Consider the following 26,582-nt stretch of genomic DNA (forward strand, 5'->3'; position numbering starts at 1 on the left):
CAATATCTTGTTCCAGAGCTGCCAGGAGCTGCTTTGATCTATGGAGCTTGTAGCCTCTTAAGGTCCGTCCTGCCTTATGCATGACAGCTCCACGGGGTCATTTTGGCAGCAGGGAGTAGCTGCAGGGAGCTTCAGGAATACCCTGGCCTGATCTGCTTTGCAGGCATCCAGGTCCTGCAGGAAATGCCTTGCCGGTTTGCATCGGTGCAGTCATCTTCAGGCTGCCTTTGGCAATAAGGTTTGTTCAGCAGGATAAGGAGAGGGTGGACAGTGCTGTCGCCTCTGTATCTGGCTCAGGGGTGGTTCTGATGCAAACCAAAGCAAAGTCAGGGAGCCATTAAAAGGTGTTTCTCTTTCCCTGTGTGGAAAAAATTAAACTTTTTCTGTGTTACTTGTGAAAGCCTTCTTTGTGGAGCTGTGATTGTCAAGGAAATCTGTTCCTCTTCAGCATGCCATTCTTACAGCACAAGAAAAGGTCTTTAAATTCTATTGAATCATTATTCCATTTGGAGGTGGGAGAGAGGAGTGGGGCAAAGAAAAGAAAAGAAAGACACACTGCACAAACATTAAAACGTTACATAACTTAGAAAATAATACACTGAAACATTCAGCCACTCAAGTTTTCAAGGCTGTTTATTGTTTTTAAACATCATTGTACTTACTTTTTAATATCATAATAAAATTGAATACCTGTCATTGCCTCTTGTATTTAAACTCAACTTTCCCAGGAAAAGGTGTGCAATTTACTGTGACTTTAAAATGAACATTATCAAATGTAGCATGTGAATTCCAGGCAAGTAGCCAGCGAATTACCTGTCAGCGAAGGTCATTTTCTCTGTCTCCCTAATTTTTTGGTACATAATGCAACACTAAAATATAGATCTTAAATGTTTTTAAAGGAAATATTCTTACTTACAATGAAATGGAGAGAAGTGTTATGTGAAATAACTAATATTTGCAGATGGTTATTGAAATGTCAGACCTGTAAACATAAACTGGGTGTTTCGCTTTCAGTAGTTAGGCTTGCAGAAATCTTCAGATGAACAAAAGGATGAATGAATGAATGAATGAATGAATGAATGGACAGAGAGCCAGTGACAGACATTTTTCGACTTGATAAGGGATCCTGAGTCATACATAATGCTATCCTATAACCACCAAAATTAGGCATGGAAAAGACATGTCAGACAAAACAGTCTGATCCTTTTTTTTAGTGCAGGACTGTTCCCTGAATTATATTACTTTGTCCAATCTAGTTTTAAGTATTGGAAGCAGTAGATCATCCCCATGGAAGGCTGTGCCACACTCTAATAGTTCTCACTATTGAATTTTCCATGATATTCAGCCTAATTTTCCCTCTGTTTAATTTCTTGCTTTTGTTCCTACTTCTATCTATGTGCTCAAACCTTTATTTCTTTACATATATTTTTTTTAATCCTTGAACATGGAGAATAATGGCTTTAACATTATTTGTCTTACAAGTCTTTTGCGATTCAGAGTGCCTGTAAGGTTGCCCACAAAACAAACATCCCAGTGCCTAAGGATAAGATGATTGATTCCAGCTGCCTGGATGAGTTAGGTCCCTGGCACCCATCTGCACCTAAGGTAGGGATTAGCCTTTGAAGGGCCATGCAAAAGAGGGTGGTGAGTTATCCCTTGCAGCTAACCAAAAGCAGAAACTAGCCTATAAGCGATGTGTGAGCTTATCCACTATCTTGTCCCTGTTCAAAACACAAATGACAAAGCTGTCATCTGCTCCTTGTAATTTAGAGGTTAGGCAGCCCACACAGAAAATAGGATTAAGAATGGTGCCATAAAGCCTTGATGCAGTTCAGATTATTTGTCTGTTTTGGATTATTTTTCCCATCTAGAGCATCACTCCCTGTTGTGGGTTGCTCCTCTTCTGTGCCACAGATTGAAAGAGTAGCTCAGACACCTTCAAAAAGCTGCTGTTCAATATGTTGGACGTAAAGGAAATGGTGTTAGACTTGAGACACTTTCTGTGGCTCTACCCCTGCACCTGACCTTTCTGTAAGGGACTCAAAGTGGTGGATCAGAGAGATGCAGGAAAATGTTTCCATGATAAACTTTTACAGCTGGCCTCTAGGATTGTACCATGATTTAAGTTGGAAGGGACCACTGTAAATCCTGTGGTCTCACCGATGTGCTCAAAGCAGGGTCAGTTTAGATCAGGTTGCTCAGGGCTGTGTCCAGCTGAGTTTTGACTGTCTGCAAAGAGGAGGATTTTGAAGCCCCTCTGGGCGACCTGTTTCAGTGTTTGACTCTATCATGGTGAAAAAAGTAACGTATAATCAGAATTTCCTTTGCGGCAACTTGCGCCTTTGCATATCTTCATTGTGTTTCTAAGGCTGTTTGTCTGTTTATCCAGGCCTCATAAAAATAAAAATGGTATCACTTAAGGAGAGTTTTATGTTTACCTTATTCTTTCTAAAAGAAAGTGTTGTCCTAGATCAGTGGTAATACTATCATCACCTGTTATGCAAGTGGAAGTTTGGGAGGCCTGACATTGAAGTTCTGAAGTCCTGATATACCCTTATCATCCTGTTTCCCCTTTGTAGAAAGTGTCGGTGTGCTCACCGAAGTGCTGACTTGGCATACCCACGTACACCCTCCCGTCCTCAACTTTGATTGCATTATTATAGAAATGCTTCAGGCGTTGGGGCTTCTCCATGTGCATATTGAAAGTAGCAGCAGTGGTCTTGTTTGTCACTCACCAAGGACCCAGGAAAGTACAAAGAGAAAAAAAATCAGCAGGGAGAAGGTCCAGAAATACCTCCACTTTGAAGGTGAACTTCTGTGTGCATCTTACCGACAGCACGGTGATACTTGTCGTTGTCCACAGCTCCTTTAAGGCCCATCAATCTGAGAACAAGGTGCCCTACTTTCATTGACCTTTCTCGTGTATCGTGTGACCTGCACATACTGTGTGTGCCTGGGTTGCTTCAAAGAGCTGTTAGACTGCGGCTCTCCTTCTGGTGCCTTAATAGCATTAAGGTCATTATAAGCCTGAGTGACAATTCCTGGCAATTCCTACCTACACAAATGCCTTTCTTATTGGCAAAAGTGACACACATTCATAATTGAAAAGCAGGTACAGTTTGAATATTGTACTGTACCACTGCTACAGCAGTACGATTCATAAATAATACTAATAGGGACTGGGCTGGAGGACTGAAGGTGAGAGAGAGTCTTTTGGAAAGAGCTCTAATAAGAAGGTTAAAAATGAAATGCTGTGGTGGTGTACGATGTTATAATTGGTCTGTGCAATTACATTTTATTTACCTTATGGCAATGGAATTTATTTTCAAAGGTACACTTTGAGAATCGTAAGTGTTAGACGTACTGCAGAAGCGATCCTGACTACACTGATGTATTTCCCGTGGACCTCTGTGGACTCGGGAAGAATAGGATTACATGCAAACGACTCTTGACGGGTTATGTGGCATTGATTTGTAAAAGGGGCTGCTCTTTGATTTTCTGAGTATAATTACAGAATCTCACTGTTTTCTCTCTTTGTTATTGATGGTGGAAGGGCTTTCATAGCAGTGAATTTCATCTCAGGAGAACTGTGATCTCTACCTTTCTAAACTGTGGTGATGTGTTGCCATTGTCATTTGTACTAACGGCTGATATGGGTGGCAAGGAATCACTGCATGAATAAGAAAAGAAATGCATCATCATTTTCTTAATGAAAGCAGAAAAGGAGCTCTTCAGGCTCCAGATTTATAACTCTGGAGACTGAGGAGCTTCCAGGCTGTTTAACTCAAGTGGTGGAAATTAAGGCTACCTTATAGTGTCCTAGCAAACATGTTCTCTAGAGAAAGGCTGATGTTAGTCTGTTAGTCATCAGAGACAATTAATAGTAGTATAATGTGGACAATTATCCCTAGGACTCAGAGCTTTATTTGATCTGGAAAGCCTGAGTCCAGATTTGAAGGAAGTTAATAATTGAGGCGTGAATTGGAATTTTTATTACATGCTCTCTGCAGTTTGAAAAGACTGTTTTTTGTGAATGATACGGAAAAAATTTTTAGTCTGGGCTTTTCAAAGTTTTTCAGATAAGTGTTCTGTTTTCTTGCCAACAGCATCTGAGCACCAGCAATTTGGATATTCCTGTTTTACTTTGTGAGTGATGCAATGGATAAGTTACGCAATGCCGAGAGGCATACAGGTCCTGAGAAGTGAGCAGAGTAATAAGGATTTACAGGCAATACCTAGCTCTTGCCATTTATCTTAAACTTCACCACTACCTCAGTCCAAAGACCTCTCAGACTTTGGGGAGGCTGAATGGCTTGACACTTGAACTCCTTTCCCTGCTAGGCACTGAACCGAAATCCTGCTGGCCAACCCAGCCATCGGAGCTAACTACGAGTCGGTGACATGGGCGCGCTGGTGTTCTGCTGCAACATCCTTCTTCAAGGTGAGAGGAAACGCTATTCGACTGATAAAAGCTGGTGAGCACAGTAAATAAGTGAGTACAGTGGTAAGATAAATAAAAATAAATAAATGTATGGTGATTCAGCACCATGTCACTGCCAGCCAAGTCCTCTTGCAGAGCTGCCGGAGCCCTTCTCCCCCAGATTTGTCTCGTTTGTACCCAGGTTGCTTCACACCTTAATGTGGTACAGAGTCATCTGTGTGCTTGGGGTTAAAGAAGGCAAGTCTGGCTTGAAGCTGGCTGAATGCAAGTGTGAAGCTGGGCTGAAGTCAGACCTCTCCTCAGTTACAATTCAGGAAATGGTCATGCTGTCCTGAGCTGACACAAATTTCCCCACAAAATGATCCCCTTTGCATCTCTTCCCTTCTGATCCCTGGTGAGCTGGGCAAGTGGTTCCCAGCCAGGCTTCAGAGAGAGAAAAAAGTAGCAATACGTTTTCAAGAGCTCTTAAAGTGTTTTATTTTTTACATTTCTTGCAAGCTACTGCTGTGCTTATTTGCCTATCAATTCATTTTCTCGTTGCTGGTACATTTACTCTATATTTAGCACATTTTAAAAGAGGACAACTAGATTGTACAGACACAGAATCACACAGAATCACACAGTAGGGCCTTATTTACTATACTGTAATAACTGTGTTCATAAATCTAACTGCTCTCTGGCAACCTCATATACCTGTCTTTTCTTTCTTCCCTTTGATTCCTGTCCTTGCCTGTCTGTCTCTGCTGATAGCAGGCAGTAGGAGCTGCAGTCATTCAGTACATCTGAGTATTATGGTCCATTTACTTAAACATGGATGCTGATATTAAAGTTAAGGCATCCAAGTTTGACTCCTTTGTCTTACATTTTTGTGGTGATCTGTTGTTTATACATTTACAGTGAAAGACATTTCTGGGATATTTTAAGATTTATACCAGGCAGGAAAGAAGAGAGTGAATGTTTATATCAAATGCAGTTTCCTTGGTTATCTGGGTTTCAGAGGGGTCTTTAAATGTTCAAATGCACTTAGACTAGCAGGTGATGGTGTATTGAAAGCCTTTACTGGAAAATATTTAGTAGGATGCTTTAAGGACATACACTTAATTTTAACTTTTATAATTTATAATACTGCAGTTTTATAATAACTATAATATAATGCACATGGTATAATTAATAATTAAAAATTACAATATAGCTATATTTAATTTATTCAAATATTTATTAGATATCTTAAAAAAAAAAAAAAAGACAAATCCCCCGAAATAAGGTAAAATTAAAAACTATGAAAAGCAAATGTTCTTCTTGGACTCGAACTTCTTGCAATTAGAGTAAATGCTGAGGCAGAGGGAATTCAAGATGAGCCAGACTGAAAGAAATTAAAACTAGGATTTCCTAGTAAACTGTTGTCACTGGTCTTGAACAGCAAGTTCTGAACTGGTTTGTGACCCATACTGCGAGGCTGTGTAGCTGCTTGAAAAATTTCTATCATTCCTGTTGCATTTCCAGTAAATAGGATGAACAGGGAGAGCTATGGGTATTAATGGTAAATACTGAATATAGACTCGTTTCTCAGGTATTTTGGAAAAAATGGAACATGAAATTGCCATGGCTCTCCTTTCTGCTCAAGCAGTTTCATCTTGGTTATCCCATTCATAAAATGAAAAGGAAAAAAATGGGGTATATCGTCACGACGATGGGGGGAGTAGTTATTGAAGGAGCTGGGAACTGCTCTGTACCGTCCGCTGAGGAAGCTGAAGCATGTGCACTTTCACCATGCAGCACATGACCTGTAGCTGGTGTTGGGTAACTGTTAGGTGTTAGATGCAAGTATTCATAAGATTAAAGAGGGATAAGGTGCCTAAACACATTAAACTAGTCTGAAAATACCAGTCTTAACGACTGCACACTGTTTCACTATTAACATTACTGTAGAGAGGTATTTTTCCTAAATCCAAGTTTTTCCTGGAATAGGAATGGTTGTTCAGTAGCTACTGACTTCTATATGCTGAAGGGAGGGAAAAATATGGTTTTTTAATAATAATTTGTGTATGTAAGTGTGTTCACAACCATGTGAATGTTATGATTATTTCATTAACCAGGTAATAAATGCACAAAGAAGGATTGGAGAACTGAAGTCGTAGTTTCATCCCCCCAGCTTCTAAAATATTCTGTTTCATAGGGATATACGTGAAAAAGTAAGCATAACTTTCAATATCTTTCAGGTCCATCACATGTTACTTCCCTTTGGTGGTCTCACCACACTTAGGGAGATAGATGGATATATCAGAAAATTATCTACACATAATTTGTCATATTTGGGCACCAATGACAACAGCCTCTCTGCTTTGGAACAGCTCAGGGTTAGTATGGTGAGGGAAAGAAATAACTTTTTACCCTGAGGGTTTAGTTCTTCCCGCACAGCACGGAGGGCAGCTGAAAGCTCGTGTGGGGAAACTAAACTGCTGAAGCATTGCATGTTTAACGTGGCATGAGAATATGAATGAGACGACTTACTGTTCACCACTGCCAACCCTTGAAAATAAGCTTGAAAGAAATCCTGACAGGATTACTGCAAAAAGTCCCCCTGAAGAAAGTGGAGAGGTTTCAGAAACAAAATCTATTATCTGTCATCCCATCATTAACAAAGTGGAAGAACTGGCAGAAGAATTGTTGGCCTAAACTCGAGATGTCAAAAAATAGGTAAGAAAAATATACTGGGGAAATATTCCCTGGGAAGAGTCCTGCGTTAGCAGGGGGAGGGATTGGATGGTTTTGCTGGCCTTTTTCATCTCTCATTTTTAGGAGTCTATTATGTTATTTTGCAGAGTGAAGAGTGGTTAAAATGATTAATGGACTGCAGGGCTTGATGTACGAGCAGACAACCAAACAAGTGAATCTGTGCAGCATGCTCAGTGCGGAGCGGAGCGAGGGATGCTTGAGAGCTGTTGGGGTGGCAGGCAGGAGTGCTGTACCCTGCAATTTGAAGAGGTGTAATTAGCAGAAACTAAATTACAATTACCCTAGAAAATCTTTTAACATGGCATTTTATTGTGTCCACCTGTGATCTCTGTCAGCAGCAACGACATCCCCTCCCAGTCCCATCCCTCCCCAGCACCAAGTCAGTGCCTTCATCTCTCTCTGTGCTGCTCAGCTGCGGTGCAGGCCCCCGCGGCTCCCTCCCTCCCTCCTGATCTGTGGAGTCCCTCATTGTGGGTCAGGGTACCTGATCTGGCCCCCAGTCTGGCTCTGCAGCTCCCGCCTTGTCAGAGTGCCATCAGAGGCCATCTCCTGGTAACCCCCAGAAAAGCTGGACGGCGTGCTGCGTCACACGCCACGCTTAAATGAAAACGGACCATAGGCTAAAGGGGAAGAAAATCCCAAATGGATTAGATGGAAAGGCTTCAGTTGATGAAGGGGCAAATAATACTAATTTCAGAAAGGTCACTGCAGGTATGAAGACTCTGCTGACACCACCCCTGGAGAAACCAGCTGGGGTAGAAGGACTCCTCCTTCACAGCCATCCCCTCCTATCTGCCACACCAGACCAGATGCCAGTTCACCTGCCGACTTGGAGCAGAAAATTGAGAGCAGCAGATGTTGCAGCCTGCGGAAAGCTTGCTGGAAGCTGAGCGTTTGAACTCCTAAAGAAGAGCTTTCGTGGAGAAGGCCACTAGCTGACTGCAGGATTGCAGCACACTGTACTTTTGGATAATTTCAGCGTTTTACTGTGAAACCTCCCCATGGAAGAAAAAAACCCCATGTATTGGCATCTTCCTAGCGTTCTGTGCAACCACTTGATGGAATTTTGTCCTGCCACTCCACTGCCTTGATGGAGTCTTGTGCTGCGGTGCTGTTGGTAGTGTCCTTGTCCTGAGGTGTTTTGGAAAAGTGATGGGACTTTTTCTCTGCATGGTTAGATTTGAGTGCCTCTGTTTCATAAGGAGAAAAGAGAGGAAATGAGATTGCCTGAGCATCTTTGGGGGTGGGGGTGGGGTGGGTGGGTTGGGGAGAGGAGATATACATATATTTTTAATCTAGTGAAAAGAGGGAAAGAAATATTATCTAGATTTTCCATTCAAATTTTCCATCATGGCACAATCATGTCCCATAAGACGGCAGATATGAAATAAAACATATGCATTTTGCTCTTGCTTTAAGCCCACGTTCTACCCAAATAAATTTTACAGAATGCAAAGCCACAAAAATTGCTCCACGGTGTCAGACTGGAGGGTCAGCTGCCCCAGTGCTGCCCTAATGATGTCCCATTACAGCTGCTGATGAAAAGGTTTCTTATTCATACAGTGGATTTCTACAATGGCATAATATTGTTTTCCATTTTATCCTCTGCCTTATGCAGCTCAATTTTAATGGTCTGTTTTTCATTCTGACAACTGCTGAACATTGAGCTGAAGTTTTCAGAAGACTGTCCAGTGCTGGAGATGTAGAGTTGCTCCTCACTGTGTTCATTGCTTAACTCTTAATTTTGTCTGCACTCCCTGTTGTTGGCTTTGGTGGATTGCAGGTTCTATGAGAAAAGCACCAAGCAGGGTGCTGGGCCTGCCTGTGATGCTGCATGATGGCAAGTAAATTATTTGGATTTTTTTCTCTGTTTTCTGATGAGACTAATTAACTTCATGCAAAACATGATAAAATAATATATTAATGTCATTGCAAACCTGTCCTATTCTGCTTTCTGTAAAGCCGTGATATTTATCTCCTAGGTGAATGAATATGGTGTATTATTTTGCATGGCAAAGGATATAGTGGAGATTGCCAGTGTTTTGTAATATTAATATAAATAGGGTCAGCTGTACATGGTCTGTCTGATGCTCTTGTTTTTCTTTTTTATCTTTTTTATTTTACCTCCTTAGACCTTGTAGATACCCAGTGATTTTTTTTATTAAATTATTTATTGTATCTGGGTGATTGATGTTGTTTCACTTTGGTTCTATCCAGCTTCCCGATTCTTTAGTTGTCAAAATGACAAGCACTCAGTGATTAATTAAAGCCTTTATTTTGCTCTGTTATTGTTCATCTTCAGTCAAATCTAAATTCTTACGTATTCCAGAAAATAATAAATATTCCCCAAATGCAGGTTTCTAAAATTTTGATCAAGGAATATCTTCATTTATTTTTCATTATTATTATTTTTATTATACTTAATTTTTTATACACACACATGTATATGTAGAAAATATTTTCTTGTGAAAGATGCTAAATTGAAAACTCTAAACAAGAAACCTGGCAGTAAAGCCTGATGCTGGATGGTGACCACTGTAAACTTCTTCACAGAGCTCTCCTTTTTCTTAGGAAGGAGACAATAATTAAGAGTCACTTCTTGTCAGGACTGGCAAAACCTCCTCTTTCTAACTGTCATGATTTGCAGTTCTTTTTTTTGATGTTGTGGACATGTAGCATGGATTCCTCTCAGCTACCTTTAAGCGTGTGGTGGTGATATGTACATCTGAATTAGTTACCTTAAGACCTCTTCATAGCTGGTAGAAAGAAATAAGCACTCTCAAAGGTGCAATTCATCACATATTAAAGTAGACATCTAAAATAGGGCTGCTGAACATCTTCCTATTCCTTGATAAGAAAGGGATGAGCCTAGATATTTGGTCAGATAATTCCCACTCAGACACTGGGACTTGGGCTGAGATGACCGATTTATTTTGTGTAGCCGAACACAGAGAAAGCAACATCTCCCAGTTTCTGTGTTGGGCCTGGGACAGGCTGCCAGCTAATTCCTAGTTTCTTGTGACATCTTGTTTCTCAGTCAGGAATGCTGCATTCTAAAAATTGCTTTTCAACATCCCATTTCATATACTTTTACATACAAAAGCTTAGCTGCAGTGACAGCAGTGGTGGATGGCAGAATGCATTAATTTGAACAATTCATGACACTGAATGTGCAGAAATATGCTAAGCCAAGACGGCCCAGCCTTTTGCGGATGTTGCAGGGAAGCTATTACAATGCTAAAGTGACCACAGGCTGTGAGTGTTCTCCACTGAGGTAGGTGATGGGGAGGCACTGGGCTATCTGACTAGCATGCCAATCAGCCTTTACCCCTGGAACAGCCATTCCTAATTCGTCTCCAGAAGAGCTGATGTGTTGGCTGGGAGTGTTTTAAAGTATATTTAGCTTTCTGGAATTGCTTTCACAGACCAATTTCTTTTTCATGAGGTCTCACGTGAGAATAAGCTCATTAGATTTGTGATCTGATTCCCCAAATGGCTGACTCATGAATTCTAATGTTTCAAATTGTCATGTATATAGCACATCAGATTTTGCTGGCAAACTGGATTTGGCTTTCTTTTCAGTCTTTGTTTAGGATTTTTATCTAATTTATTTTGCTGCTTCTTGTTTCTTGCTTCCTCTGTTTAATGTTCCCAAAGATGTGATTGAGTGCACCTGAAGATACAGCTACCTGGCCTGTTAGAATAAGAAATGAATCGGCTCAAGTAAATTATGAAAGTAAAATTCATACAATAATACTTTTGCTGATTGGTTATAGTCTTCCATTATCTTAATTAGAAACAAAAAACCCAACAGATAAGCAAAAGGCAAGTAAAACCATTTTTTAAAACACCCTGAAGTTCCCAATTCTTTACCAGTTCCTTTGATGGTATTGAATAGATACTTACTCTGCTTTGGAACTCTACAAATGTCATTCCTGAGCTACTGATTCTGCTGAAAGGACAAGCATCAGATCTGGAAAATGCAAGGTACGAAAGAGTGTGTCTGCTGCCAAAGTGAATACCTGTGCATATTCCGTAGAAGATTTCTGTATATGTGATTTTCAAATTTTTGACAGCCACTAGCATGTCTTCCTGAGGTATTGTTGTACATGGAATGACCTTTTCGTGTAATTTCAGTTGTAGAGTGTAAAGAAACCTCCCCATCATTCTACATCATGAACTGCATAACAGAAAAGGATGAAGAGATTTCTTCCTGTTATAAAATCTGTTTGATTGTATTGAACCCAAAAAATGAGAGACAGCAAGAAAAAAATTCGACAAGTTCCCTCACCCCTTTCTTTTGCCAGAAGAATTAATTGTATGTTTCCTATGAAGCAAAGCACAATAGCTTTTTATGGTACATTTCTTGTAGTTTTGTTACACTTTAATAGAAGATTTTGAACTTTCTGCAGGTATGTAGACATGGCATTAAGCACTGCTTCATAGAAATCTGGCCAAATATTTAGGACTGGCTTGAAGAAGGGGTTTAGACATGGTGACACTCAGAGTGGCAACGTCCCTTAGGCTACACTAACAACCAGGGGTAGAGGCCATCCTCTGTCCGTGATGCCATCGAACAGGTTATTTTGCTCAGTTAAACACAGTTTATCAGTCAGTTAAACATGTTCCTTTCCAGTCCATATAAGAAGATTTCTAGATTCAAACTTGTTATTGGGATCATCAATGGGCTGGCATATATCCTGAATGATGGCCAGGCATTGTCAAGGGGACAATGAGTTGGCAAAGACCATATCAGGGACAGTGTTCTCCCTTCACATGTCTGGATGGTCGCAGGACGGTTCTTGAACATGTGCCCTCACCATGTTGTTTCTTTTATTTATTATTTTTTTTTCCTCTCTAAGGCAGACATTGCATCATATGGATTAAACGGAAAAATGCTGGGAAACTAAGATAGGGATAGCGAGCAAGGGGAGCACTGAGACACCTAACTCAACTAATGAAATCCAGCAAGGGGAGGTGAATGTCTGGAATGAGTATGCTGCATTGTATACAGTTATAAAAATACTGTAAGTCAGGAAGCTGTAAGTCAGAAAGAGGGCACCTGAATACCACATCTACCCTTTCTTAGCCAAGTTCTCTCACTGTTGGGTTTCCATCAGGCTTAATGCGGGCTGTCCCTTTGATACCACCCATTTTGCTATTACAGCTACAGAGATGTCTATCAGCAGTAGCAGAGGGAGAGTGTGCACCCACTCAGGACATCTTGCTGCCTCTGGTTAGAGCACTGCTTACAGTGGGAGCGGAGATGGGACTGATCTCAACTCTCTCATTTCCTGGACAAATATGTTAATTGGCAGGTCACGCTAAACTCCTCCTTCAGTTGTGCAAAATACCTGCTCAGCCATAGAACTTAACGTTACAAAAAAATGCTTTTTCTAAATACTCTGGGCAACTGAACAAGTTATGAATTTATGAAGTTTTTTCATCATTTTCCTGAATGTAGGAACCTGAGTGCTATAGTTAATAAACTCTGACTTAAATGCTTTCAATATCATTATTTATTTGATGATGAATCCATGTACATTAAATCCTAAAACTTCTGCGTCATGTTAGATTTTTACTTACTTTTTCAGGTGTGTCTCAGGATGTTCTCCACAAAATCTACAGTTTATTTGACTGCATTTCATTGACTTTATTAATAGTGATAGAATGACATGTTGGCTTTTTAGGTTGGCCTAGCAAGTGGCGGTAGAGTCCTTTGGCTTAATCAGTAGTGATATAAAGGATTTAAACCCACTTCATTTTTTGTCTTTCATAATATGAAAGCTTGAAGCTGGATGTAGCTGAAAAACACTTTTTTGTGTTCCCACCTGCTGTCATGCCTTTTGGCAACAAATGAGCTTGCCTTGACTTTAAAAAAATTTTTGCTTTACCCTTATTAAAGATAAGGGTAAAGTCATGTCTCTAAACTGGAGATACATGGATTTGATGGATGGACCACTCAGTGGATAAGAAATTGGTTGGATGGTCACACTCAAATGTTTCAGCCAGTGATGTTCCTCTGGGGTTTGTACTGGGACCAGTGCTGTTTAATATCTTTGTTGGTGGCATGGACATTGGGATCGATGCACCCTTGACAAGTTTGCCAACGACACCAAGCTGTGTGCTGTGGTCAACACCCTGGAGGGAAGGGATGTCATCCAGAGGGACTTTGACAGGCTGGAGAGGTGGGCCTGGGCAAACCTCATGGAGTTCAACAAGGCCAAGTGAAAGATGCTGTACATGGGTCAGGGCAATCCAAAGCACAGATACAGGCTGGGTGCTGAGTGGATGGAGAGCAGCCCTGCGGAGAAGGACTTGGGGGTATTAGGGGATGGAAAATTGAATATGAGCCAGCAATGTGTGCTCGCAGCCCAGAAAGCCAACTGTATCCTGGGCTGCATCAAAAGCAGTGTGGCCAGCAGGGCAAGAGAGTTGATTCTTCCCCTCTACTCCACTCTCCTAAGACTCTACCTGGAGTACTACTTTCAGCTCTGGGGACCCCAACATTAAAAGGGCATAGACATGTTGGAGGGCCATGAAGATGATCAGGGACTGGAGCACCTCTCTTATGAGGACAGGCTGAGAGAGTTGGGGTTGTTCAGCTGGAAGAAGGCTCTGGGGAGACCTTATAGCAGCCTTCCAGTGCTTAAAGGGGACCTACTGGAAAGATGGGGAGGGACTCTTTATTAGGGAGTGTAATGGTAGGATGAAGGATAATGGTTTTAAACTGAAGGAAAGTAGATTTAGATTACATATAAGTAATAAATTCTTCCCTGTGAGGGTGGTGAGGCCCTGGCACAGGTTGCCCAGAGAAGCTGTGGCTGCCCCCTCCCTGGCAGTGTTCCAGGCCAAGTTGGACGGGGCTTTGAGCAACCTGGGCTAGTGGAAGGTGTCCCTGCCCATGGCAGGGGGGTTGGAACTAGATGATCTTTAAGGTCCCCTCCAACCCAAGCCCTTCTGTGATTCTGTAAGAAAGGTAATTTTGCCCATATGCCAATGGAGGATATCTGTCAAACATGACTGCAAAGAGAATGCAATTCTTCTCTGTAGGTGAGATCAGAATATAGTCACTGTCTTTTCAAAAATATGTTACAAAATATTTAGATTAAAGTAGTTTTAAGTAGATTTAAAGCCAGATTTAGCGTGGCTTTTGGAGGTGTTGTTTTTCCCTTCCACAGTCAAGGAGGCTGAGGTCTCCTGAAAATGATTACATACTAAAAATAATCGTCCTATGCACAAATGAAAATTACAGGGAAAATTGCAAATCTAATAGTTCCTAAGTTTGGAGCATTTGATTTGTTTCAATATATTTTAGCTTTTAAACTGATCATTTTGCATGTATTTTCTGGATATTTTCAAAGATAGAAAAACATTTTTATATGGAAACTGAACAACTGAGCAAAGTTTTAGTTACAAACCTTCAGCAGTGCCTAATTTTTCCACACGAACTAAAAGGCTAGATAAGCGTGTTTGTTATTTCACATTCTGAGCAGTAAGAAGAATGCAGGAAAAATTTTATTCCCACTTCTTGAAATATCTTCCATGAGTTGAAGATTATTGTTGGAGTCTGGTTTATGTCTATCTTGGTACCTTCAAAATTAGAATAGCTGAGCAGAGTTTCCATGTGCTGACCTTAGAAGCTTTCTGGGGAGCTTAGTTTGACCATCTATTGCATCTCCCAAGAGAAGGCTGCAGGGATTATATCACAATTCTGCTGCATATTATACAGTCAATGGTGTTCAATCTGCTATCACAATTAACATCAATGACAAAGAGAAAGAAGAAACAAAGACCTGCTTTGAGTACACTTAGATATTTCTGATTCTCCAGCCCTGATGAAATCCTTCCTGGGTTTGTGAAAGCACTGTCTGAAGCAGTCTCAGCAGTCTCAATACTTTTGAGAATGCATGGAGGTCAATCAAATTATAGAAGACTGGAAAAGGGCAAACATGGGACTTTAACTTAAAAAAAAAAAAAGGCAAAAGGGAATGTTGTGGAACTATAGGCCAACTTCTTTTGTGGGAACATACTAGATCAAAAAGCCAATGGTCTTTTTGCAGGAGACCTAAAAGAACATTGGGTGAGTAAGCAGTAAATGAGTAGGCAGGAAATTCAGTGAGTGTTAACTCATTTGTCAGGATTAAATGATATCAGATCAATCCAAAATCTTTTTATGCAAAGTACCATGCCTTAAGGGTATAGACATTGTATAGCTAGGCTTTGTTCAGACGTCTTACATTGTCTCACATTACACGAGCAAGTCGGGATTATTGCAAAGCGGGGACAAAAGTGTCTGGGGATGCTCCGTACAGTGCAGTTGCCAGCGCTTCACTGTCAAACTGCTAAGATGAATTGAGGAGGGCTCCACAAGGATCTATCTTAGGCTTAGTATATTCAATGTTTTCATTATAATCCAACACCAGGTTGTTAGAATATGCTTAATAAATCTGCAAATGAAATGAGTCTGAAAGAGGCAGCAAACAGATTGAAAGATAAGAATTAATTCAAAATGATCACAACAATTTAGAGAAATAGTCCTGAAAACAACATAGAATTTAATTAGAACAAATGCATGGTTCTGCACTGAGGCAAGGATAAACAGCTGAGAAAATACAACGAGAAAAACTGAGATAAGATAGGTAACAGTCTCACAAAGTATTTGGAGGTTACAGTGGGTCACAAACAGTGTAGGTTGAGTGTTATGCTGTTTGTATTCAGTTTGCATGGCAAGGTTTTGGTAGCAGGGGGGCTACAGGGGTGGCTTCCATGAGAAGCTGTTAGAATCTTCCCCCATGTCCAATAGAGCCAAAGCCAGCTGGTGCCAAGATGGACCCAACGCTGGCCAAGGCCGAGCCCATCAGTGATGTTGGTAGTGCCTCTGTGACAGCAAGGGGAAAAAAACCTGTACAACAACCTGCGACTAGAGAGAGGAGTGAGAATGTGAGAGAAACAGCTCTTCAGGCATGAAGGACAATGAAAAAGGAGGGGAGGAGGTTCTCCAGATGTCAGAGCAGAGATTCCCCTGCAGTGTGGTGCAGCCCATGGTGAGGGAGCTGTGCCCTGCGCCCATGGAAGTTAATGGTGGAGGAGAGACCCACCTATAGCCTGGGGATGGCCCCACACCGGAGAAGGAGGATTCCCAAAGGAGGTTGTGACCCCTTGGGAAGCCCACGCTGGAGCAGGCTCATGGCAGGACCTGTGGAGAGAGGGGTCCATGCTGGAGCAGGTTTGGTGTCAGGGCTTGTGACCCCGTGGGGGACCTGCGCTGGGGCAGCCTGTGCCTGAAGGGCTGCACCCCCTGGGAGGGACCCACGCTGGGGCAGTCTGTGAAGAGCCACGGTCTGTGGGAAGGGCTCATGTTGGAGAAGTTAATGGAGGAATGTCTCCCATGGGAGGGACCCCGTGCTGGAGTAGGGGAAGAGTATTGGGAGTCCTGCTGAGCAGGAAGGAGTGGAATAAACCTCTGATGAACTGACCACAACCCCCATTCCCTACCCTCCTGTGCTGCTGGGGGAAGGAGGCAGAGAAAATCAGGAGGAAAGTTAAGCCTGGGAAAAAGGGAGGGGTGGGCGGAAGGTGTTTTAAGATTACTTTGCATTTCTCATTTTCCCACTCGGATTTGATTGGTAATAAATTAAACTAATTTCCCCAAGTTGAGTCTGTTTTGCTCATGACAGTAAGTGGTGAATGATCTCTCCCTGTCCTTATCCTGACCCACAAGCCTTTCATTATATTTTCACTCCCCTGTCCATCTGAGGAGGGCAGTGATAGAGCAGATTTAGTGGGAACCTGGCATCCAGCCAAGGTCAACCCATCACACTGTTGCACAGAGGTCAAAAGTTACACTGGATTTATAAACAACAGCATAGTCCATAAAATTTGTAATGTAATGCTTCTTCACAACATTGTTACAGTTTTTGAGATGTGAAACAGCTGGAAGGGAGTACAGAGAAAGGCTATGAGTAAGTCTGGGGATCTACAAAGGATAGGGTGTTTGGTCACCTTAGAAGATATGTGATAGAGAGGAGAGGTTATAACAGTGTTTGAATATATAAAACAGCTGCAAAGAGAATGTTTCCTATGGCCATGAAGGGTAAGGCAAGAAACAGTAGCTCAAGCTGCAGAAAGAGAGGTTTACTTTAAATTTTGGGAATTATTTTCTAACGGTAGGAATTGGTACGCATTGTCGTTGCTTAAGAATGTTGCACAATGTTCATCATTAGAGGTACTGAAGAACGGTTAAGCAAACAGAAACAAGATAATTTGGGAATGTGACAGCTACAGTAGTTTCTTGTTATAGCAAGAAGAATGAATTAGAAAATCCCTTCAAGTCCCTTCTAACACTTCTATGTGCAGTTTTGTGATCTCTCTAGGCTTGGTACAGGAAAAGAAAGGATAACAGGGAGCTGTCTCCCTGTGTTCTTATCTGCACCATCCCCTCTTCCCTGCAGATGTCTGCCAGGTCCAGACAGCATGAGGATATTTGCAGTGACTTCTCTATGATAGTGATAAGTAATCTTTCTAAGTGATAACAGTAATTAAAGATATACATTTAATATATAGAGATGACACGAAGTTGGGCAGGAGTACTGATCTGCTGGAGGTTAGGAAGTCTCTACAGAGGGATATGGACAAGCTGTATCGATGGGCAGATGCCAGTTTTATGAGATTCAGCAAGGCTCAGTGCTGGGTCCCACACTTGAGCCACAACAACCCCCCGCAACACTACAGGCTTGGGGAAGAGTGGCTGGAACGGTGTTCAGCAGATAAGGACCTGGGGGTGTTGTTCAACAGCCGGCTGAATATGAGCCAGCAGTGTGCCCAGGTGGCAAAGAAGGTCAACAGAATCCTGGCTTGTATCAGGAATAGTGTGGCCAGCAGGACTAGGGAGGAGATTGTCCCCCTGTACTTGGCACTGGTGAGGCCGGACCTTGAATACTGTGTTCAGTTTTGGTCCCCTCACTAGAAGGAAGACATTGAGGAGCTGGAGCATGTCCAGAGAAGGGCAACGTAGCTGGTGCAGGATCTGGAGCACAGGTCGTATGAGGACTGGCTAATAGAACCAGGGTTGTTTAGCTTGGAGAAAAGGATGTCGAAGGGAGACCTTATTGGAGGTTGTAGCGAGGTGGGTGTCAGTCTCTTCTCCCGAGTAACAAGTGATAGGACAAGAGGAAATGGCCTCAAGTTGTGCCAGGGGAGGCTTAGATTGGGTATTAGGAAAAATTTCTTCACCAGAAGGATTGTCAAGCATTAGAACAGGCTACCTGGAGTGGTGGAGTCACCATCCCTGGAGGTATTTAAAAGATGTGTAGATGTGGCGCTTAGGGACGTGGTTTAGTGGTGGACTTGGCAGTGTTGGGTTAATGGTTAGACTCAATGATCTTAAAGGTCTTTTCCAACCTAAATCATTCTATGATTCTATGATACTGTATTTGTTGTTGGTCAATAGTTAATGAAGCAAACCATTTATTCAGACACCTGTATAAATGTTCTGATTCTCCCAAAGGATGAATGACTGTGGCTTCTACTGAAATTATTATGAACTTCAAATATTTCAGACTTCTGCAGATAATATTTCTCCAGAAACATTTAATGGTCTTTAAAAGGATAAATTGTTTTTATTAAAGCAGTTGCTTATGATCAAATCAGAGCTGATATTTTTAAAAAGTCAATGTACAACAAAATGCCAGAAAAATATTTGTTAGACTTCATATCATTTGTGGTCATGTTGCCCATACCCTTTTTGTAAAAACAGGAAGTTATTAACCTCATCCGTGACTGCAGTCAATGTAAGAACTTCTGTTTCCAAGTGATCTTCAAAATAAAAATATTAGGAATAAACATGAGGGCTGTGTTATATCATAAAAAGTCATGAGTCTTTTTTTAGGACAGATTTTAAGAAAAAGAAGCAAACTGCAAACAGAGATGATGACAGTCTTTCCTCCTGATGTCTGTACAGTGTATTGGTGGATCTTTCTTTTGATGCTGCAATAGTAAATAACTGGTTTTGCTATATGCCTAGAAGACTTCAAAGCTTCCCGATACTTTCAATTTTATTAAAACATTCCACAGCCAGGTTTGTTCAATATGATTTTTTGAATTTCATTGGTAATAGAGCTCATTATCAGTGCCTTGTAATGGTGTTTTGTTTTTTATTTGGTTATTTCACCATAGCAATACCATTAAAACAGCCAAAGAAGCTATTAGAGCGAAAACATTAATCCCTGCCAGGTGTTGCTATTGCTCTGGAATAAATACTGTAGGTCCAATGCAGGAGCACTGGTGGCCAGAAGGATCTTCCAAAGGTGCACCGTTGGCAGCTGGGTAATAAACTCTGTTCTAAATTGGTCCCCTTTTAGATATGTGATGGAGAGGATGGAACAGACTTGTAATTTGTCTTTGATGGTGTGTATGAGGGCCAGATAGAGCTTAATTCTTTGTATATAGCAGATTGCAGAGACTGATGCCTAATTGTATTCCCTAAAAATGGGTGGGATCTGCAACTATGACATGGCATTTTTTTCCCCAGTGGATGGTGCAGTAGAGTGAACATAGATGTCTGCTTTACCGTATGGAGACACAAAGAGCTCCCAGCACTGGCTGGGGAATGAGTGAAGAGAGGAGAGGCTCCATGATGGGACTGAGGCTAAACAAAGTCTCAGGTTTCTCAGAAATTTCCTGTCATTGTCTGTCCTTTCATTCATTGCTGACACCACAGCTTTCTGGGTAATGAAAGGGATTGTCTGACTCAATTCTGAAGTCTTTCCATAGGCATGGTTCCTATATATTAGTTTGCAAGAGTGAACTCTCAGAACTGTTTTAGCTACCGCACTTTTTTGTAATTAGTGCTTACTAATTCAAGCAGAGCAAGGGGTCACAGACAATTCTATAAATGCTTACACTTTACATGGAATGTCTTGCTTTTTCCAGCTGTTGCTGAAAGCTTAAAAGTATGTGTAGTGTGTTTATTAGGGCAGGCTTAAACCACAAAGATTTTATGTGGGTTTGAACTAGCAGTTTGTCATGGAAATTCTTTTAAGAATGAGACAGAGTTCCCAGAATTATGATCTATTGTTTTGATTTGGACCCATCCCTAAATTTTATTCCTACTTCTATTTTTATTCTATCATGAAATGACAGAATATCTGAGAAAAAAAAAGGACAAGTTCAGACTACAAAATATCATCCAAAAATTAGCCTGCTCTTCCCTTCTTCCAAATTTCTTTTTATTAAATATGGTATGTTTCTGAAAGTCTCCAAAAGTATTTGTGATCAGAAGAGTTATTGGGACTCCAGTTTAGCTCCAGTGTTCAACTTTGTCTATAAGACTCTTGCTGTGGTGATGCCCAGGTTGTTCTTCTGTCATGTCTATCATACATAACAACTTCAAACTAAAGTATCTCAGGTAGTCCACAGATCTATTACTGGTACATACTGTCATGTGATTCTTCAACTTGCTCGTTCTTCTTAACTCAGGAATATGAATATATTTGTTGAAATGTAAAGGTAATTATTTATAAAAGTTACCCAGGAGAGGCGACTTTTACTGGATGATGCAGTCCTTCCTATCACTATGGCTGACAATAGACAAAGAAAGTTGAATCCCGTTGGTACCTCTACTGTCCTGTCCAGTGTACAATTTTGCTGCAGGCTGTTTTCACAGCGAGCAGGAAAATGTTTTATATTTCTCTCTCTGACCATTGCATCTTCTATCTATAAACTATCTCTAAAAGCACCCCAAAGTATTGGTATTTAACATGAGGATGACAAGTAGGGACTGTTTAACAACTGCAGAGGAAAACTGATTCAGAGTCAAATAGACTTTTTCAGATACTGCCTTTTATATTTAACAGGGTGATAGATGTGAACACTGAGAGTTGCAACTGGTGGTAATGTGAGAGCATGGAAGACATAGAGCTGTCACCCTGGCTGCTGCTGAGAAGAAAATACTAGGAGCAGAGCCTGCTCCACAGGCAAAAACCCAGGAAGTTTGTCATCCCAAAACTCCTTGGCTATTTTGTGAACTTTTGAAAAATTCACAGCACCAAGGAGATTAAGGGAAAGGTACCTATAGACTCACATGAGCAAAAGCACTAAGCTGTGTGGGTGCAGAAGACTAGCAGGACAAGACTCTGTTTTGTGCAAGTCCTTGCCCCACAGCTTCACTTATCAGAGGTTTCTCTATCTACTACCATCAATGTCTGCTTATCAGCAAAAGCATTGCTCTGTCCTCTTCACAAACTGCTTATCATCAAAAGTGTGAGCTGCACATACATTTTCCAGCCCTTCCCCTGCAGCTACTTGTCATTAAATGTGACAGGCTTCTGAAGAAGTATTGTTACTTGTAAATAAAATATGGTTGCTAAGAAACACTATGATTAACATGCTGACAATACAACCTTCTTTGATTGTTTGGGCACCAATTGTCTGCTTCTGTAATCAGTGAGGAAATAATTTTTGGAGGAGATTTGTCAGGCTGCAGAAAACTAGTTTTTTTTGAATTAAATTAGAATGTAGTGTTTCCATACAAAGAAAGGGTCTCCAAGCCATAACTTGTCTTTCTTTCTTTTTTTTTTTTTTTCTTTTGGCACATCATAATTTTTGTGTTTCTGTTTATGTTAATTTTTCAGCTAGTAAAATAAGGTTAGCGTTAATAATGTATCTGCCAAAATATTCAAATAAAGGAAACTGGAAGCTCAGGCTCATTAAATTTTTATGCGTAAATTCCATATATTAATTTTCTTTTTTGTTGGTTCTAGTCTTATTTTGAATTTCTCCTACTCTCAAATTCTTCTAGTTATTAGGGACTTTTGAAATTAATCGTTTTGATCTACATACAGAAACCACCTATGCCATTATTCCAGTACAGAGCAAGGGATTTGAGTCTCCATTTCCATTAGGGGGAGACAGAAAAATGGTGATATTTCTTCCTTTTTCAGTAGATTGTCTCTGGTGTTAATGGCTGAGGCTTGGTGAAAGGAGATGATCAGAGATCATGCTTCTCAGGTAGAAAATTACCCTTCTCACCTCCTATAACCGGATTTGTAACTGCACTTGCATATGTTGTAACAGATGGTGTTTCACTGAAGAATGGCTGAAAATGGCACCTTCCTACCCAATGTTTCTGCCTGCTGTGTGTATTTAGAGTCATGTCTGCTTACTAGAGTGTTTAAAAAAAAGTTGTGTTGCCTATTAGTCTCGCAGAGCCAACTGAGAGATGACGGGTGGCATCTCTTTTCTGCTAATGTAAATGGTATTCCAACCACAAGGCACCTGTTCTAGCACATGGAAAACAATGGTTCTGCACAGGTATCTATGTAGGCACAGCCTGCAATCAGCGGAGATGCCTGCTGGAGTCCAGTTCAGCCTGGATGTCCTCTATGGTGGAGATGGATACAAAGACAAAATCCTTGTTCTGAGACTTTACAGTAAATTTTCATCTACAGAATTTCAGAAAAATAAACTTACTATCCTTTTACTTGGGGATGTACCAAACTATAGGTTTTGCAGCATAACATCTGTGTGTTCACTGTTCTTGGGTAAGAAAGGCAGATGATTATACTGCAAGTGAGAGGACACTTTGGCATAGTTATATTTGTTAAAAAGAAAGAAAACTTAAACACTTAGATGTTTACCTAATGACTTTCAGGAAGAGCTGAATACCCTAGAAGATAAGCAGAAGAGTAAAGAAAATGGGTGATTTGTAGTCTGTCCAGCTGTACAAAGAAAGGTAACAGTTTTGCTGTTAAACACACAGACACAAAATCAAACTTCCACCTGGTGCAAACAGATTACATCTAACCAGTGTAACATTACCTCAATAAATGTTTCTGGATCCCATCGGACAGCTGGGTGAAACCCTGAGGTATGAGATTTGAGTACAGTCATTGTCTGCGTGCATTTCTACCCATGTAATGATTATGCTGAGTAATGTAGGTAATTCTGGTTATCCTGTGGCACATAAATATTGAGGGTAGAGAAGATGGTATTCACAGTTTTGACAGATTTTAAGGCCAAAAGGGTGGCCTATGACTGTCTAATCTAAACCCTTCCTCACACTGGAGATGTAAATTCTCTGAAATACCATCTATTTCAGAAAGCTATCTAAACCCACCTTAACAGCTCAGATTAATGGTGGAGTTGCTACCTCTCCTCATAAAATTTCATTTTCTATGTCGTGTCTTATTTCAAGGTTAAATTTTCTAACTCCAGCTTCTAGTCATTATGTCTAATGATTACTTTGTCAGCAGGTTTGAAAACCATCCTACTGGATGGGTTTTTCATATGCAATGATCTGCATGCATGGTTCAAGTCAGCTTTCAGCCTTCTCTAGAAATTAAGTTGTTCTCTTCAAGCCTCACACCTTTAGATTTGTTTTCTGGACTCTGGCCTGTTTTTTTAAACTTTGTCTGTGGTTTCCATGTTCTTCTGGAGGATCTGACTCCAGACCTAGCTGCCTTATTGTAGCAGCAGTTTTATCAAAGCAAAGTAGAGCAGCAGTAACACTTCCTTACTTCTATTTGATAATTACCTTTTATATAGCCAAGGATCATATCAGTCATTTAGCCAAAGCACTACTTTGAGAGCCTATTTTGAGATTATTATCTACAATGACTCTCCAATACTTTTCTGAGCTACTGCTTTCCAAGAGATGTTCTCTCCATACCTATAATTTGCATTCCTGGTCCCCAGATGTCTTGTTCTGCATTTAGGTGTCCTTAAACTTATTCTGTTGGAATTTAACTGTTTTAGCAGGCATTTCAGATATTTCTGCAGCAGAGCCTCCTCTTTGTTATTTACTACCCTGCTATGCTTTGTGCATATGCTCTTTTTAGTTCATTGCTCCTTATATATATGGAGCAATGACTATCTGGGGGAACCTTGTAGAAGCAGCTGTGCTCACTGATTTCTTAATGACTACTTTCTGAACTCTGTGAGATATTTTCTATTGTATCTAATGTACACTCTGTTAATTCTGCACAATTCAAGTTTGTTTTTAAACCAAAGTGTTTTGTGGCACTAAGTCAAATGCCTTGTTAAAAATGAAGAATGCTATGCCAATATGGTCACCTTTATCAATAAGACCTGTAATCCTGTCATAAAAAAGCCAATAGGTTTGTTTGACAAGATTTACTTTCTACAAAATTGTGTTGACTGGCATTAATTATATGTTCAGGCACTGTTTGTTGATAGAATCCTGATTTAACTGTTCCATTATTTTTTCTGAAGTACACGTCACAGTAATTTTTCTATGGTTCCTAGGTTATCTCTTTTACCCTTATTAAACATTGGAATTACTTTGGCAGTTTTCCAAGTCATTTCAATATACCAGCTTTCTAAGATCTGTTGAAAATTAAAATTGAAAAAGTGACTAATAACATATTTCAACCCTTTAAAAAACTGTTTGGATTTAAGTTATGAGTTAATCTAACAATTTTTATTTTTAGCAGATGTTATCTCATGATATTCTTTTGATAGAGATGATGTTTAGATGGAAAGAGTAGATAACAGTTTGTTTCAGATATCAAAACATATTTATAGCAAATGTTTCACTTTTCTATGTCACTGTTTAGAGTTTTTCCATCTACATCTCCTGAATCAAGACTTACAGCTGACCTAAGATGACACTTCTTCCTAATACATATGAACATTAATTCTCATTTCCTAAAGCCCTAGCTATGCTTAATATTAAATTCATTCAACTAACTTTCTCAGGAGTCGCCTATATTTTAAATTGTACACCATTCATTTATTTCCCATTTACTCATGTTATGTATAATTCATTGTTACTTCAAATCTTATTTTAAAACACTGGCCTTCTTGTTATAAGGAAGAAACTTTAGTGACCTGTGGAATCCTTTTGAGGACCCATGAGTGGTGTTCATTGCTCCTTCTTTTAGATTTCTCAGAATTAGACAATTAAATTTTTGCTAACCACTTTGAGATTTTTTACAGAGAAAAATAAGCACTTCTGGGGGGTGAATCAATTGATTTATCTTAGATATCTTTATTAGGATGAGATGAACCGCCCACTGGAACTGCTTATTTCTCCCTGAGATACCTAGGTTAAACTTAATGCTACTGAGGTTTAGATACCTGTGTTCTGACATATAACTCCCAGCTTTTGTTTTCAGTAATAAATTGAACCAGTTGTCCAGTTAATATCCCTTAAGTTAAAGTCACCCATCATTTCTTTCTACATCCTCAAGAGAGGAGTTTAGGGAGGCTCGGTGCGAATGCATGCTGATCAGTAATTTTTCTCTGCTAATCCATAATCATTCAAGGTTCTGTAACTCTGAATCATAACAACAATTCACAGTCACCTCCACCTCTTCCCTAGCTGTTACTGAGCCTTCCAAATCTGGCATAGAAACAGGGTTTTTTCTGTGAAATGCTGATCCTTTTTAAGCACAAGTGTATGAGACTTGCTGGAATACCTCACTATTTTTACCATGTTTGCCCTGTTACAACCTCTTGGTGCTGTCCACCTGGTTTAAGCAGATCAGCAAATGATGCTGAGATGAATCACTGGGGCTATAGATCATTTCAGCCTGTTATTTTCAGCATTTGAGAGTGATATACCTGTCATGGCACCATCTTATGCACAATGGCATTAAAATTGCAGCCTTCCTTTTTTTGGCTCCCCTATCATTCCTCTCTGCCTCTCTGTCAGATCTGTACAAGCACTGAATGTCCAGCTAGAAAACATTTATAGATCCTAGTGCTATGCCAGCTGGCCAAACTTTTTCCTTCAGCAATGCTGCTGTTAGTTTCCTACTGCTTGTTATCTTTCTGCACAAGCATCTCAGTAAATGCATCCATGAGAATTTTGCAGGAGGACATGGTCTCTGCTTGTGCTTGGAGGTAGCTGGATGCAGTGGCGCAGCCATCCTTGTGGGGTGTGTTCAAGCTGAAAGTCCTGCAGGGAGGCAGGGTACATTATCTCAGGCTTGACTGGGTGATAAATATGCCTTGTGGCTCCCAGATTGGAACTGGCTCAGGGGGTGGGTAGAATGAGATGGCTTCTGGCAGGAAAATGCCGTGTAGACATAGCCCATGTCTGGCTAATGAAGGAAGTGATGAATCTTTGATATTTGATTCTCTCGTAGATACTGGTAATTTGCTGTTCTTTCTGTTCAGTTGAACAAACAAGCATAAATTGCTGCCACCAGTACCTGGGAAATAGAAATGTAATCCAGTACCTTTGGCCAAGTCTAGAATTTAGTTACTGAGTTTTTGGATTATGTGTTTTCATATAATTTTCATTTCAGATTTCTAAAAATTCAGCTTTCCTGTAATAAATCACTTTAATAACAAAAAGTATTTCAGTTTCAGTAAATACAGCAACAGTCATCACATGGGAGAGCAGAAGAATACCTTTCTAACAAGGGTTTAATTTTTA

The sequence above is a fragment of the Athene noctua genome, chromosome 1, assembly GCF_965140245.1.
Source record: "Athene noctua chromosome 1, bAthNoc1.hap1.1, whole genome shotgun sequence".
NCBI classification, from domain to species: Eukaryota; Metazoa; Chordata; class Aves; order Strigiformes; family Strigidae; genus Athene; species Athene noctua.